We start from the raw sequence: 14413 nt of genomic DNA, 5'->3' as shown, positions 1-14413 counted from the left end.
CCAAGTATTGATCTAGGCACATTTTGGTATATTTCATGCCACCATCAAATTAAAAAAAACGTAACTTTTTTCACAATTTTAGGTTTCTCACTGAAATCATTTACAAACAGCTTGTGCAATTATGGCACAAATGGTTGTAAATGCTTGTCTGGGATCCCCTTTGTTCAGAAATAGCAGACATATATGACTTTGGCGTTGCTTTCTTGTAATTAGAAGGCCGCTAAATCCTGCTGCGCCTCACACGTGTATTATGGCTAGCAGTGAAGGGGTTAATTAGGGAGTTTGTAGGGAGCTTGCAGGGTTAATTTTAGCTTTAGTGTAGAGATCAGCCTCCCATCTGACACATCCCACCCCCTGATCCCTCCCAAACAGCTCCCTTCCCTCCCCCACCCCACAATTGTCCCCGCCATCTTAAGTACTGGCAGAAAGTCTGCCAGTACTAAAATAAAAGGGTTTTAAAAAAATAAATACATTTTTTATAGCATATTTACATATGCTACTGTGTAGGATCCCCCCCTTAGCCCCCAACCTCCCTGATCCCCCCAAAACCGCTCTCTAACCCTCCCCTCTGCCTTATTGGGGGCCATCTTGGGTACTGGCAGCTGTCTGCCAGTACCCAGTTTGCAATAAAAAGTGCTTTTTTTTTGTTTTTGGTTTTTTTCTGTATTGTAGCTTTGTAGCTTCCCCCCCCCACACACAGACAAACCCCCACCACCTTGCTGATCGTTTTTTTTTTAATTATTTACATTTTTTTTACATTTTTTATTTCAGAATTTTCTGTAGTGTAGCGGTTCCCACCCGCTCCCTCCCCGTGCACGCGCCCGCCCCCACCCTCCCGTGCACGCGCGCGCCCGTGTGCGCCCCCAGCCACCCCCCGCCCACGATCCCGCCCCCCTTCACACAACCATTGATGGCCGCCACCCGCCTCCCGGTCCGGCTCCCACCCACCAACGCAGTAAGCCACCGATCTCCGGTGCAGAGAGGGCCACAGAGTGGCTCTCTCTGCACCGGATGGCTTACAAAGGTTATTGCAGGATGCCTCCATATCGAGGCATCACTGCAATAACCGGAATGCATCTGGAAGCGAGCAGGATCGCTTCCAGCTGCTTTCCACACTGAGGACGTGCAGGGTACGTTCTCAGGCATTAACTGCCTTTTTTCTGAGGACGTACCCTGCACGTCCTCAGTCGTTAAGGGGTTAAACAACATTACAATTTACTTCCATTATTTATTTTGCTTCATTTTCTAGATATCCTTAGTTGAAGAAAAAGCAATGCACATGGTGAGCCAATCACACGAGGCTTCTATGTGCAGCAACCAATCAGCAGCTAGTGAGCATATCTAGATATGCTTTTCATCAAAGAATATCAAGAGAATAAAACAAATTAGATAATATAAGTAAATTAGAAAGATATTTAAAATTGCATTCTCTTTCTAAGTCATAAAAGAAAAAATGTGGGTGGCATGTCCCTTTAAGTGTTTAGCTATGACTTCAGTTGAAGTCAGGTTTATTTAAAGGTTAAATAAACATGACCATGATATGGTCTTATACCCAGCTCTCTGTGTCGGTGTGTTTATTATTATTATTAGAGTAAGTTAAATAAGTATAGTTTAAAGGGGTTGTAACTACCAGATAGAGCATCAGTTCTTATGTTTTTTATAGTGTGCACAGGAACTGTGTATAAATGTGATTTATCTTGTTTACCCCTTGGTAGCCTACAACATAAAAGGAAATTAAAAAACAAACATAAAAGCAGTGATTGCCAGCACAATACAGCAGATATTTATGCCCACACAGACTACACTTGATGTTAAGGTTGCCACCTAGCCTGTATTTTACTAATATGGCTAGTACTTTAAGGTTTAGGTAGATCAAACTTGAAAATAACAATCAAATATAGAAATAAAGATGATTAAAAGCTCTTCTACCCTTATAACTGCCTAATGGTCATTTGCAGCATCATAATAATTAAAAAATAATAATCAAAAGACTTTAAGTTTTAACGCTAAAAAATATTAACGTAAAACAACAGCAGTTATCTTAAAGCTTGATAAGTAATGTTTTTGGGGCATATTTATCAAGCTCCGAATGGAGCTTGATGCCCCGTGTTTCTGGTGAGCCTGCAGGATCGCCAGAAACAGCAGTTATGAAACAGCGGTCACAAAGACCGCTGCTCCGTAACCTGTCCGTCTGCTCTGAGCAGGCGGACAGACATCGCCGGAAATCAACCAGATCGTACTTGATATCCCCTGCTGGCGGCCTATTGGCCGCGAGGCTGCAGGGGCCGGCGTTGCACCAGCAGCTCTTGTGAGCTGCTGGTGCAATGCTGAATATGGCGAGCGTATTGCTCGCCGTATTCAGCGAGGTCTGGCGGACCTGATCCGCACTGTCAGATCAGGTCCAACAGACCTTGATAACTTGGGGCTCTAGTGGTAGTAAATTGGGATGTTTAAGTTAGCATTTTTAATTTGCCAGCATTTCAGACCCAATAAAGTAAATGCATACTATAAAGAAATAAATATATTTATCCTCGGCTAATAATAATAATTGGATACTTGTATAGCGCACAACCTCGAACTTAATCGAATCGCGGCACTGATAACAGGTAGTGATGCTTTTGTGTAGAAAAAAAAAACTTTAGAAAGCAGACTATAGATGGAAGGCATTAAACAAATAAAAATTCACTTATATTCTAGATAACTAAATATCAATGATGTGACTATCTGCAGCAATTACAGATTTTAGCAAACCTGCATGGGTTTTGAGGAGGAAATAAAGTATCCCAAACAGTGAAAAAAAAAAAAAAAATGACACTCCTACTGCTACCGTATAGCCTAAGCAGTTCACAGAGAAAACACATATGTTCCCAACCCCCTACCTTCATTGACAGCTCTCCCGGACAGCTAGCACTGTTAGACATCACAGCCCATTATTTATGATCCCACAGCACTGCGTCCATGTCTGGTAAGCATCTACTGTTAAAGTGCGGGAAAGAAAGTTAGCCCTTTAAAAACAATCCTGCCTCTTGCCCCTTAGAGTTTGCTGGAGGTTTTCCCTAGGTTCCACTTCACTTTTGTTCTGGTCCCAATGCCCCACTCCCATTTACTAAACAGATGACCTTTAGTGTGTAGCTCACGCTGCAGAGGGAATCTCTTCTCCACACAGCTCACTCGGCTACAGCACGATCTGTCCGCTCCAATCACAGGGCATCAACCTGCAACGGAACACACTGCTCACTAACAGCGCTCATACCTTCAGTCCTCCACAGTCCACTGATTTGAGCATGCAAAAGCCACGCAACTACCCCCCCCACGCTTTCCCAAAATTTAATCAAAAAAATAAAAAAATTATGTCAAATAAAAAATAAAAATAAAAAATCCATAGTGCTGCATGATGCATCATGCAACTGCCTCTACTGGTGGCGGGAGGCGGGGCCCTCGGGCAAGGGCCAAATTGCCTGATTTGTCAGTCAGCCCATGACCACCTAAAAGCTGGAGGATTGAAATCATCCTGATCCGATCCAATCGGGATGATTGGCAGCCCCTGCTAGTGGATGAGTGGCCGCCAGTGAGCATTGGTGAAATGTTTCTGCAATGATAAATGAGGACAACGTATGCTGTCCGCCTGCAGTGATGTCCAGAAGACATGAATCGCTACAGCAAATCATGTCCACTAAACAATTAATTAATGGAGCCCTAAGTATGTAGTAGCTAATTCGAGATTGAAAACATTAAAATATGGGACACTTTTAAAGCCTACAAATAATTCCTCAAAATCAATGGATCAAATTGGCATCACAATTCCAAAACATCTAAAAAAAATATTGTATAAGATAAAACTTTAGAATGTTCATCTCTAGATTGCTGTACTTAATGCCATCCTATTGTTACACCTTCCCCAGATAGATGGACAAAAAAGGGAATTTTATTACAAGGACAGAGACTCCTATATTGCAATAACTTTCCCTTTACTGAACAGACAGCACTTAAAAGCACTGAAATTTTTTTGAATAAAGTATACAGAAAACTCAACCAATAAGGTTAAAAGTACATGTTATGCAATATCTAAACAGCCAATCAGATAACATCCGAGGGTATAAGTAGGTACTGGTATAATATCTAATCCTCTTTTCACTTTGCTGAACAGACGTTAAGAGGCCTACTTATCAAGCCGTCAACTTTCTTGCATTCAACGGCACCAATACGCTTGCCTAACATTGCCTAACATCGCAGCCGCGGACCAGAATATGCTCTCCATATTTATATCAAAACCTGACAAAAAGCTGCGCACCAAGTACGGGGTGATGAGTAGTGGACTGTTGTTAACTAAACAGTCATCGATCTTGCTGCTATTCGGCTTTTTCACAGCTTTATTTGTATACTGTGCCACCGCCACTATACTAAAATGTTTAACCCCTATCCCGCTGCTCCCGGACCCCGCCGCAACTAAATAAAGTTATTAACCCCCTATCCCGCCGCTCCCGGAGCCCGTCACAACTCTAATAAAGTTATTAACCCCTATCCTGCCGCTCCTGGACCCCGCCACAACTAACTAAAGGTATTAACCCCTAAACCCCTGGCCTCCCATATCACTACCACTCACTAAACCTTTTAACCCCTAAACCGCCAGCCCCCCACATCGCCATAAACTAAATTAAACTATTAACCCCTAAACCTAACAACCCGCTAACTGTACATTAAATATTAACTCATCCCTATCTTATAATAAATTTAAACTTACCTTTAGATTTAAATTAAACTATATTAAACTAATAATTAACCTACCCTAAATATTATACTAAAATTATATTAAACTACAAATTAAATTAACTATATTATATATTTAAACACCTAACCCTACTCAAATAATTTAAATATACAATAAAAAATTAAAAAGCTACAAAAAACTAACAACTAAGTTACAGAAAATAAACACTGTTACAAAAAAAAATAAACACTAACGCCTAGATTTAGAGTTCTGCGGCCAAAGGGGTGCATTAGCTACGCGTGTATTTTTCCCCCCGCACCTTTTAAATACCGCAGGTATTTAGAATTCTCTGAAGGGCTGCGTTAGGCTCCAAAAAGGGAGCGTATAGCATAATTTACCGCCACTTCAACTCTAAATAGCAGCGGTGCTTACGGACGCGGCCAGCTTCAAAAACGTGCTCATGCACGATTTCCCCATAGGAAACAATGGGGCAGTTTGAGCTGTAAAAAAAAACTAACACCTGCAAAAAAGCAGCGTTCAGCTCCTAACGCAGCACCATTGTTTCCTATGGGGAAACACTTCCTAAGTCTGCACCTAACACCCTAACATGAACCCCGAGTCTAAACACCCCTAACCTTACACTTATTAACCCCTAATCTGCCGCCCCGCTATCGCTGATTCCTGCATATTATTATTAACCCCTAATCTGCCGCTCCGTACACCGCCGCAACCTACATTATCCCTTTGTACCCCTAATCTGCTGTCCCTAACATCGCCGACCCCTATATTATATTTATTAACCCCTAATCTGCCGCCCCCAACGTCACCGCTACCTACCTACAATTATTAACCCCTAATCTGCCGACCGGACCTCACCGCTACTCTAATAAATGTATTAACCCCTAAAGCTAAGTCTAACCCTAACCCTAACACCCCCCTAAATTAAATATAATTTAAATCTAATTAAATAAAATAAATCTTATTAAATAAATTATTCCTATTTAAAGCTAAATACTTACCTGTAAAATAAACCCTAATATAGCTACAATATAAATAATAATTATATTGTAGCTATTTTAGGATTAATATTTATTTTACAGGCAACTTTGTATTTATTTTAACCAGGTACAATAGCTATTAAATAGTTTATAACTATTTAATAGTTACCTAGTTAAAATAATTACAAAATTACCTGTAAAATAAATCCTAACCTAAGTTACAATTAAACCTAACACTACACTATCAATAAATAAATTTAATAAACTATCTACAATTATATCAACTAAACTAAATTACAAAAAACAAACAAACACTAAATTACAAAAAATAAAAAAAGATTACAGGAATTTTAAACTAATTACACCTACTCTAAGCCCCCTAAAAAAATAACAAAGCCTCCCAAAATAAGAAAATGCCCTACCCTATTCTAAAATAAAAATTGTAACGCTCTTTTACCTTACCAGCCCTTAAAAGGGCCTTTTGCGGGGCATGCCCCAAAGATTTCTGCTCTTTTGCCTGTAAAAAAACACCATACAATACCCCCCCCCCAACATTACGACCCACCACCCACATACCCCTAATCTAACCCAAACCCCCCTTAAATAAACCTAACACTAAGCCCCTGAAGATCTCCCTACCTTGTCTTCACCACGCCGGGTATCCCCGATCCTTCCAGAAGAGGGTCCGAAGTCTTCATCCTATCTGGCAAGAAGAGCTCCTCCAGAGGGTCCAAAGTCTTCATCCTATCCGGGCAGAAGAGGACATCCGGAACGGCAGACATCTTCATCCAGACGGCATCTTCTATCTTCTTTCATCCGGCGAGGAGCGGGACCATCTTCAAGCAGCCGATGCGGAGCCATCCTTCTTCACCGACGGACTAACGACGAATGAAGGTTCCTTTAAGGAACGTCATCCAAGATGAAGTCCCTCGAATTCCGAATGGCTGATAGGATTCTATCAGCCAATCGGAATTAAGGTAGGAAAAATCTGATTGTCTTAAAGGAACCTTCATTCGTCGTTAGTCCGTCGGTGAAGAAGGATGGCTCCGCGACGGCTGCTTGAAGATGGACCCGCTCCGCACCGGATGGAAGAAGATAGAAGATGCCGTCTGGATGAAGATATCTGCTGGTCCGTATATCCTCTTCTGCCCGGATAGGATGAACACTTTGGACCCTCTGGAGGATCTCTTCTTGCCGGATAGGATGAAGACTGCAGACCCTCTTTTGGACGGATCGGTGATACCCGGCGTGGTGAAGACAAGGTAGGGAGATCTTCAGGGGCTTAGTGTTAGGTTTATTTAAGGGGGGTTTCGGTTAGATTAGGGGTATGTGGGTGGTGGGTTGTAATGTAGGGGGGTTATTGTATGTTTTTTTTTTTACAGGCAGTTGATATAATTGTAGATAATTGTAGATAGTTTATTAAATTTATTTATTGATAGTGTAGTATTAGGTTTAATTGTAACTTAGGTTAGGATTTATTTTACAGGTAATTTTGTAATTATTTTAACTAGGTAACTATTAAATAGTTCTTAACTATTTAATATCTATTTGTTAGGATTTATTAGGTTTTTATAGATAACACTACTATAACAGCTTACTGCCAATGCAGGACCACTCAGTCTCACACCTTACCTCGGATTCCCACAGATTGAACTTAAGGGAACCCTGATATGCTCATTGATCTGAGGGTCACTACAGCAGGGTAGCTGAGTGAATACGGAACCTTCACGCAACAAAGTCTGCTGGCAGCAGAAAGGAGAGAATAGATTGAGATTAGCAACTCACTAGTAGTGAAAGAGTTAAATACTGCCGGTGCCTTGATTCAGTCACACAAACAGTCAAACATAAAATATATACAAAAGGCTTTGTCAAACACACCAGCAATCACACAGCAATTAGTTATATGAATAAAACTAACCAAGCTGAAAATATAGTATAATCCAGTTTTGAGAATGAATATTTAGTGATATCCAAACTTGTCCAATGTAAATATAAGTAGCTGTGGTGTTCTTATGAAGCAGGTGTAATTCATTTTATACAGACAGTCATTTGCAAACAGATTTGAAGATAAGTTTGAAAATTACTAGAGTATGCTTAGGAAGTCCGTTATGAACTAATTGTAGCAATATATATCTTTGTCAAAGTTATTAGTATTCAAGTTAGTAAGCAGAGGAAATAGTTTGAGGCAATACTAAAGCTATTCGTCAGGAAAAGCAGATATAATTCCCCAGCAAGTGTGAGCGTTTGTTACACAGTTAATATGGCAAGCTTGCAGATAGATTAATAAAGTTGTAGTAGTACATGCAGATCGTATAATGCAAAATATACAGACCAGTATTACAGGAGGTGGCAATGAGCAGAGTAATACTGTTACCAGACAGCAAACAGTCCCAGCGGTACCAGAGAGAGCCGGAGACACAGCCGCTGCGGGATAATGTCAGGCGTGACGTCACGCGCTGCAGGGAGTAACTTCAATACAGGAGAGACAGAGAGATCTCTGACTGATATAAACGGTGAAAAGCTCTAACCACAAAAGAGCACAAGCAGGTAGATTCAAGCAAATAGAAAACTAAAGGTGAGTTTAGAGAGTAATGAAATTAAATACAATGTTGTATAAACGGCTAGGTCTCTTCAGAAGCAGCTTGTCACTGAGCAACAAATTACCAAGCAATGAGTTCTGTTGGGATGTGCCTTAAATAGGGCTAGTGAGTTCACTTCCTTAAAGGTACAGCATGAAAAGAGATGAATCCCTGACACTATTGTACCTGGTTAAAATAAATACAAAGTTGCCTGTAAAATAAATATTAATCCTAAAATAGCTACAATATAATTATTATTTATATTGTAGCTATATTAGGGTTTATTTTACAGGTAAGTATTTAGCTTTAAATGGGAATAATTTATTTAATAAGATTTATTTTATTTTGTTAGATTTAAATTATATTTAATTTAGGGGGGGTGTTAGGGTTAGGGTTAGACTTAGCTTTAGGGGTTAATACATTTATTAGAGTAGTGGTGAGGTCCGGTCGGCAGATTAGGGGTTAATAATTGTAGGTAAGTAGAGGCGACATTGGGGGGGGCAGATTAGGGGTTAATAAATATTATGTAGGGGTCGGCGATGTTAGGGGCAGCAGATTAGGGTTACATAGGGATAATGTAGGTGGCGGCGGTGTGCGGTCGGCAGATTAGGGGTTCAAAAAATTTAATAAAGTGGCGGCGATGTGGGGGGGCCTCGGTTTATGGGTACATAGGTTGTTTATGGTTGTTAGTGTACTTTAGAGCACAGTAGTTAAGAGCTTTATGAACCGGCGTTAGCCCAGAAAGCTCTTAACTCCTGGCTTTTCTCTGCGGCTGGAGTCTTGTCGTTAGATTTCTAACGCTCACTTCAGCCAAGACTCTAAATGCCGGCGTTAGAAAGATACCATTGAAAAGATAGGATACGCAATTGGCGTAGGGGGATCTGCGGTATGGAAAAGTCATGGCTGGAAAGTGAGCGTTAGACCCTTTCCTGACTGTCTCTAAATACCAGCGGGCGGTAAAAACCAGCGTTAGGACCCCCTAACGCTGGTTTTGATGGCTAATGCAGAACTCTAAATCTAGGCGTAAGACACAAAATAAAAAATAAATTATCAAACATTTAAACTAATTACACCTATTCTAAGAGCCCTATGAAAATAAAAAAGACCCCCCCCCCCAAAATAAAAAAACCCTAACCTACAATAAACTACAAATAGCTGTTAAAAGGGCCTTTTGCGGGGCATTGCCCCAAAGAAATCAGCTCTTTTACCTATAAATAAAAAATACAAATAAACCCCAACAGTAAAACCCACCACCCACACAACCAACCCCCCCAAATAAAAACCTAACTAAAAAAACCTAATCTCCCCATTGCCCTTAAAAGGTCATTTGGATGGGCATTGCCCTTAAAAGGGCATTTAGCTCTATTGCTGCCCAAACCCTACTCTAAAACTAAAACCCACCCAATAAACCCTTAAAAAAATCTAACACTAACCCCTGAAGATCCACTTACAGTTTTGAAGATCCGACATCCATCCTCATCGAAGCCGGCAGAAGTGTTCATCCAAGCGGCCGAAGTCTTCATCTAAGCCCGCAGAAGTCTTCACCCAGATGGTATCTTCTATCTTCATCCATCCGGCGCAGAGCGGCTCCATCTTCAAAACATCCGGCGTGGAGCATCCTCTTTTTACAATATCTTCTTGAACAATGAAGGTTCCTTTAAATGACATCATGCAAGATGGCGTCCCTTAGAGTCTGATTGGCTGATAGAATTCTACCAGTCAATCAGAATTAAGGTTGAAAAAATCCTATTGGCTGTTGCAATCAGCCAATAGGATTGAGCTTTCATCCTATTGGCTGATCCAATCAGCCAATAGGATTGAGGTTGCATTCTATTGGCTATTCCAATCAGCAAATAGAATGTGAGCTCAATCCTATTGGCTGATTTTTCAACCTTAATTCCTATTGGCTGATAGAATTCTATTAGCCAATTGGAATCTAAGGGATGCCATCTTGGATGACGTCATTTAAAGGAACCTTCATTGTTCAAGAAGACGTCGTAAGAAGAGGATGATCCACGTCAGATGTCTTGAAGATGGAGCCGTTCCGCACCGGATGGATAAAGATAGAAGATGCCGTCTGGGTGAAGACTTCTGTGGGCTTGGATGAAGACTTTGGCTGCTTGGATGAAGACTTCTGCCGGCTTCGATGAGGACTTCTCCCGGCTTCTTTGAGGATGGATGTCGGATCTTCAAAACTGTAAGTGGATCTTCAGGGGTTAGTGTTAGTTTTTTTTTAAGGGTTTATTGGGTGGGTTTTAGTTTTAGATTAGGGTTTGGGCAGCGATAGAGCTAAATCCCCTTTTAAGGGCAATGGGGAGCTTAGGTTTTTTTAGTTAGGTTTTTATTTAGGGGATTGGTTGTGTGGGTGGTGGATTTAACTGTTGGGGGGTATTTGTATTTTTTATTTACAGGTAAAAGAGCTGATTTATTTGGGAAATGCCCCGCAAAAGGCCCTTTTAAGGGCTATTTGTAGTTTATTGTAGGTTAGGGTTTTTTTTATTTTGGGGGGCTTTTTTATTTTCATATGGCTCTTAGATTAGGTGTAATTAGTTTAAATGTTTGATAATTTATTTTTTATTTTGTGTAACTTAGTGTTTAATTTGTTTTGTAACTTAGTGTTTGTTATTTTCTGTAACTTAGTTGTTAGTTTTTTTGTAACTTTGTAATTTTTTATTGTAGATTTAAATTATTTGAGTAGGGTTAGGTTTTAAATATATAATATAGTTAATTTAATTTGTAGTTTAATGTAATTTTAGTATAACAGGGTAGATTAATTATTAGTTTAATATAGTTTAATGTCATTTTTGTATAATAGTTAGGGTAGGTTAATTAATAGTTTAATATAGATTTAATTTAAATCTAAAGGTAAGTTTAAATTTATTATAAGATAGGGATGAGTTCATATTTAATGAACAGCTAGAGGGTTGTTAAGTTTAGGGGTTAATAGTTTAATTTAGTTTATGGCGATGTGGGAGGCTGGCGGTTTAGGGGTTAATAGGTTTAGTAAGTGCTAGTGATGTGGGAGGCCAGGGGTTTAGGGGTTAAAACATTTATTTAGTTGCGGTGGGCTCCAGGAGCGGCAGGTTAGGGGTTAATAACTTTATGTAGGTGGTGGCGGTGTCGGCCAGTAGATTAGGGGTTAATAAGTATAATGTAGGTGGTGGCGGTGTAGGGGGCGGCAGATTAAGGGTTAATTAATATAATGTAGGTGGCAGCGGTGTTGCGGCGGCAGATTGAGGGTTAATAAGTATAATGTAGGTGGCAGCAGTGTAGGGGGCAGAAAATTAGGGGTTAATAAGTATAATGTAGGTGGCGGTGGTGTAGGGGGCATCAGATTAGGGGTTAATAAGTATAATGTAGGTGACGGCGATGTAGGGGGCGGCAGATTAGGGGTTAATAAATATAATGTAGGTGGCAGCGGTGGCGGGGCGGCAGATTAGGGGTTAATAAGTATAATGTAGGTGGTGGTGGTGTAGGGGACGGGAGATTAGGGGTTAATAAGTATAATGTAGGTGGCGGTGGTGTGGGGGTGGCAGATTAGGGGTTAATAAGTATAATGTAGGTGGGGGCGGTGTAGGGGGCGGCAGATTATTTGTTAATGAGTATAATGTAGGTGGCGGTGGTGTAGGGGGCAGCAGATTAGGGGTTAATAAGTATAATGTAGGTGGTGGCAATGTCGGGGTGGCAGATTAGGGGTGTTTAGACTCGGGGTACATGTTAGGGTGTTAGGTATAAACCAACTTTTATTCTCCCATAGAAATCATTTGGATATCGGGCAGCAGTAATCATAAGCTTTCGCTGCTTTGAGACTCCCATTGATTCCTATGGCATCCGCCGCCCAGGTACGCTGGGCTAGAATAGTGGCGAGTGTACCTGGTAGGTATTTGTTAACTAGCAAAAGTAGTCGGATAGTGCCGAATTTTCATTCAGAACATCTGTAATGACGTAAGCATCAATCTGTGTCGGACTGAGGCCAGCAGATCATATGTTACGTCACAAATTTCAACTTTTGCCAGTCTTTAGGCTTTGATAACTAAGGGGAATCAAGATCGCCACAATTACGCTGTGGAATTCCAGCGTATTTGCGGTTGACGGCTTGATAAATAGGCTTCTAAGTATTCAAATTTTATTCATGTTTCTTGTTATTAATAAATTATATTTATTGGTATTTATTGTTATTTAATTATTAAATATCATTCATTTATAATTAAGAAAGGTTTTTATACGTTGTTTCCACTTTCTGTTATTTTATTTTTCAGGATTATTCCTATTAATTTTTAAGTTTTGATTTTTTTCTCTTTGGTATATTTTTTAATCCCTCTTATTTATATCTGCTTAAGTTTGGAAATTTTCCCCCTGAGTTCTTCCTTCGTTGGCTTTGTTTTGTGTCTCTGTTTTCAGGGCTTCTCTATTGTCGGCCTCTGTCTCTGCCCCTCTCATGTGATGCATCATTTTTTCTTTTCCCGCCCTCAGTCCCGCCTCAGCCTCTCCGTCATGGACATTTTCTCCTACTCCTCTCCCTGGTTATTATTATTAGCAACATTTGTAGCAGTTCACTCAATTTTATTGTTATTCTAGGTTGTGCCATAGCTATTTTGTTAAACTTTTGATAGTTTAGTAATTTTTAACTGTACAGATAGCTTAGTGGTTAGCTTCTCAGTTTCTGTACCTCAGAGTCTCAAGTTTGATTCCATATTTTGAAGGGAAATATATTTTCTCATTAGCAAAAATATAATTTATTCATTATAATAATTTAAATAACTGTTTAAGAATTGTCAGTTGTGAGTTATATTTCTCTTTATTTTATTTAACATTTTTTATGAGGGATAATTTACTTGTATTTATATAGATATTTATCTTTTAACATGTCTAATGAAAATATCTCAGAAAACTCTAATAAATCATTACAAGAGATCATGTCATCTATGGCTACTCTTCAGCAGCAGATACAGTCAGTTATGGCTACAGTTAATAATACTAGCCACATTCCCAGAAAAGCATCTTGTAAAAGGAAGCATTTCTGTATTAAATAATTACATTTCCCCTATAATTTCTATTGAGAGATTAAATAAAAGTCTGCCTGATTCAGACAGTGGCCTCTAGTTATCAACATGTCTACTTACCTGCCTTCGCCGGCCCCAATACGCCCGCCTAAGCTCGCCTCACATCGCCGCCGCGGACCTGAATACGCTCGCCAAAGTTATCAAAAAAACTGTCAAAAAGCCACGCACCAAGTATGGGGTGATGAGCAGCGGACTGTGATAGTTATCACTCATCCGATCTCTCTGCTCTTTGGCTTTTCTACAGCTTTATAGATAAGCTGTCACTAACCACTCACACTATACTGTTCTACCCCCTATACCGGTGCCCCCGGAGCCCCCCACAACTAAATAAAGTTATTAACCCCTAAACCGCCGCTCCTAGACCCCGCCAAAACTATAATAAATGTATTAACCCCTAAACCGCCGCTCCCGGAGCCAACCGCCGCTCCCGGACCCCTCTGCCACCTACATAATACCTATTAACCCCTATCCTGCCCCCCTATACCACCGCCACCTATAATAAATGTATTAACCCCTATCCTGCCGATCCCGTACCCCGCCGCAACTAAATAAATTGTTTAACCCCTAAACAAACCGCCGCTCCCGGACCCCTCCGCCACCTACATAATACCTATTAACCCCTATCCTGCCCCCCCTACACCGTCACCACCTATAATAAATTTATTAACCCCTATCCTGCCCCCCCTATACCGCCGCCATCTATATTAAACTAATTAACCCCTAAATATAAGTCTAACACTAACCCTAACACCCCCCTAACTTAAATATTATTTTAATAAATCTAAATAAAAATTACTCTTATTAACTAAATTAATCCTATTTAAAACTAAATACTTACCTATAAAATAAACCCTAAGATAGCTACAATATAACTAGTAATTACATTGCAGCTATTTTAGGATTTATTTTTATTTTACAGGCAAGTTTGTTTATATTTTAACTAGGTACAATAGCTATTAAATAAAATAAAGACAAATTTACCTGTAAAATAAAAACTAACCTAAGTTTCAATTACACCTAACACTACACTATCAATAAATAAATTATTCCTATTTAAAACTAAAT

The sequence above is a fragment of the Bombina bombina genome, chromosome 4, assembly GCF_027579735.1.
Source record: "Bombina bombina isolate aBomBom1 chromosome 4, aBomBom1.pri, whole genome shotgun sequence".
Classification (NCBI taxonomy): domain Eukaryota; kingdom Metazoa; phylum Chordata; class Amphibia; order Anura; family Bombinatoridae; genus Bombina; species Bombina bombina.
Note: the sequence above shows the minus strand (reverse complement) of the source record.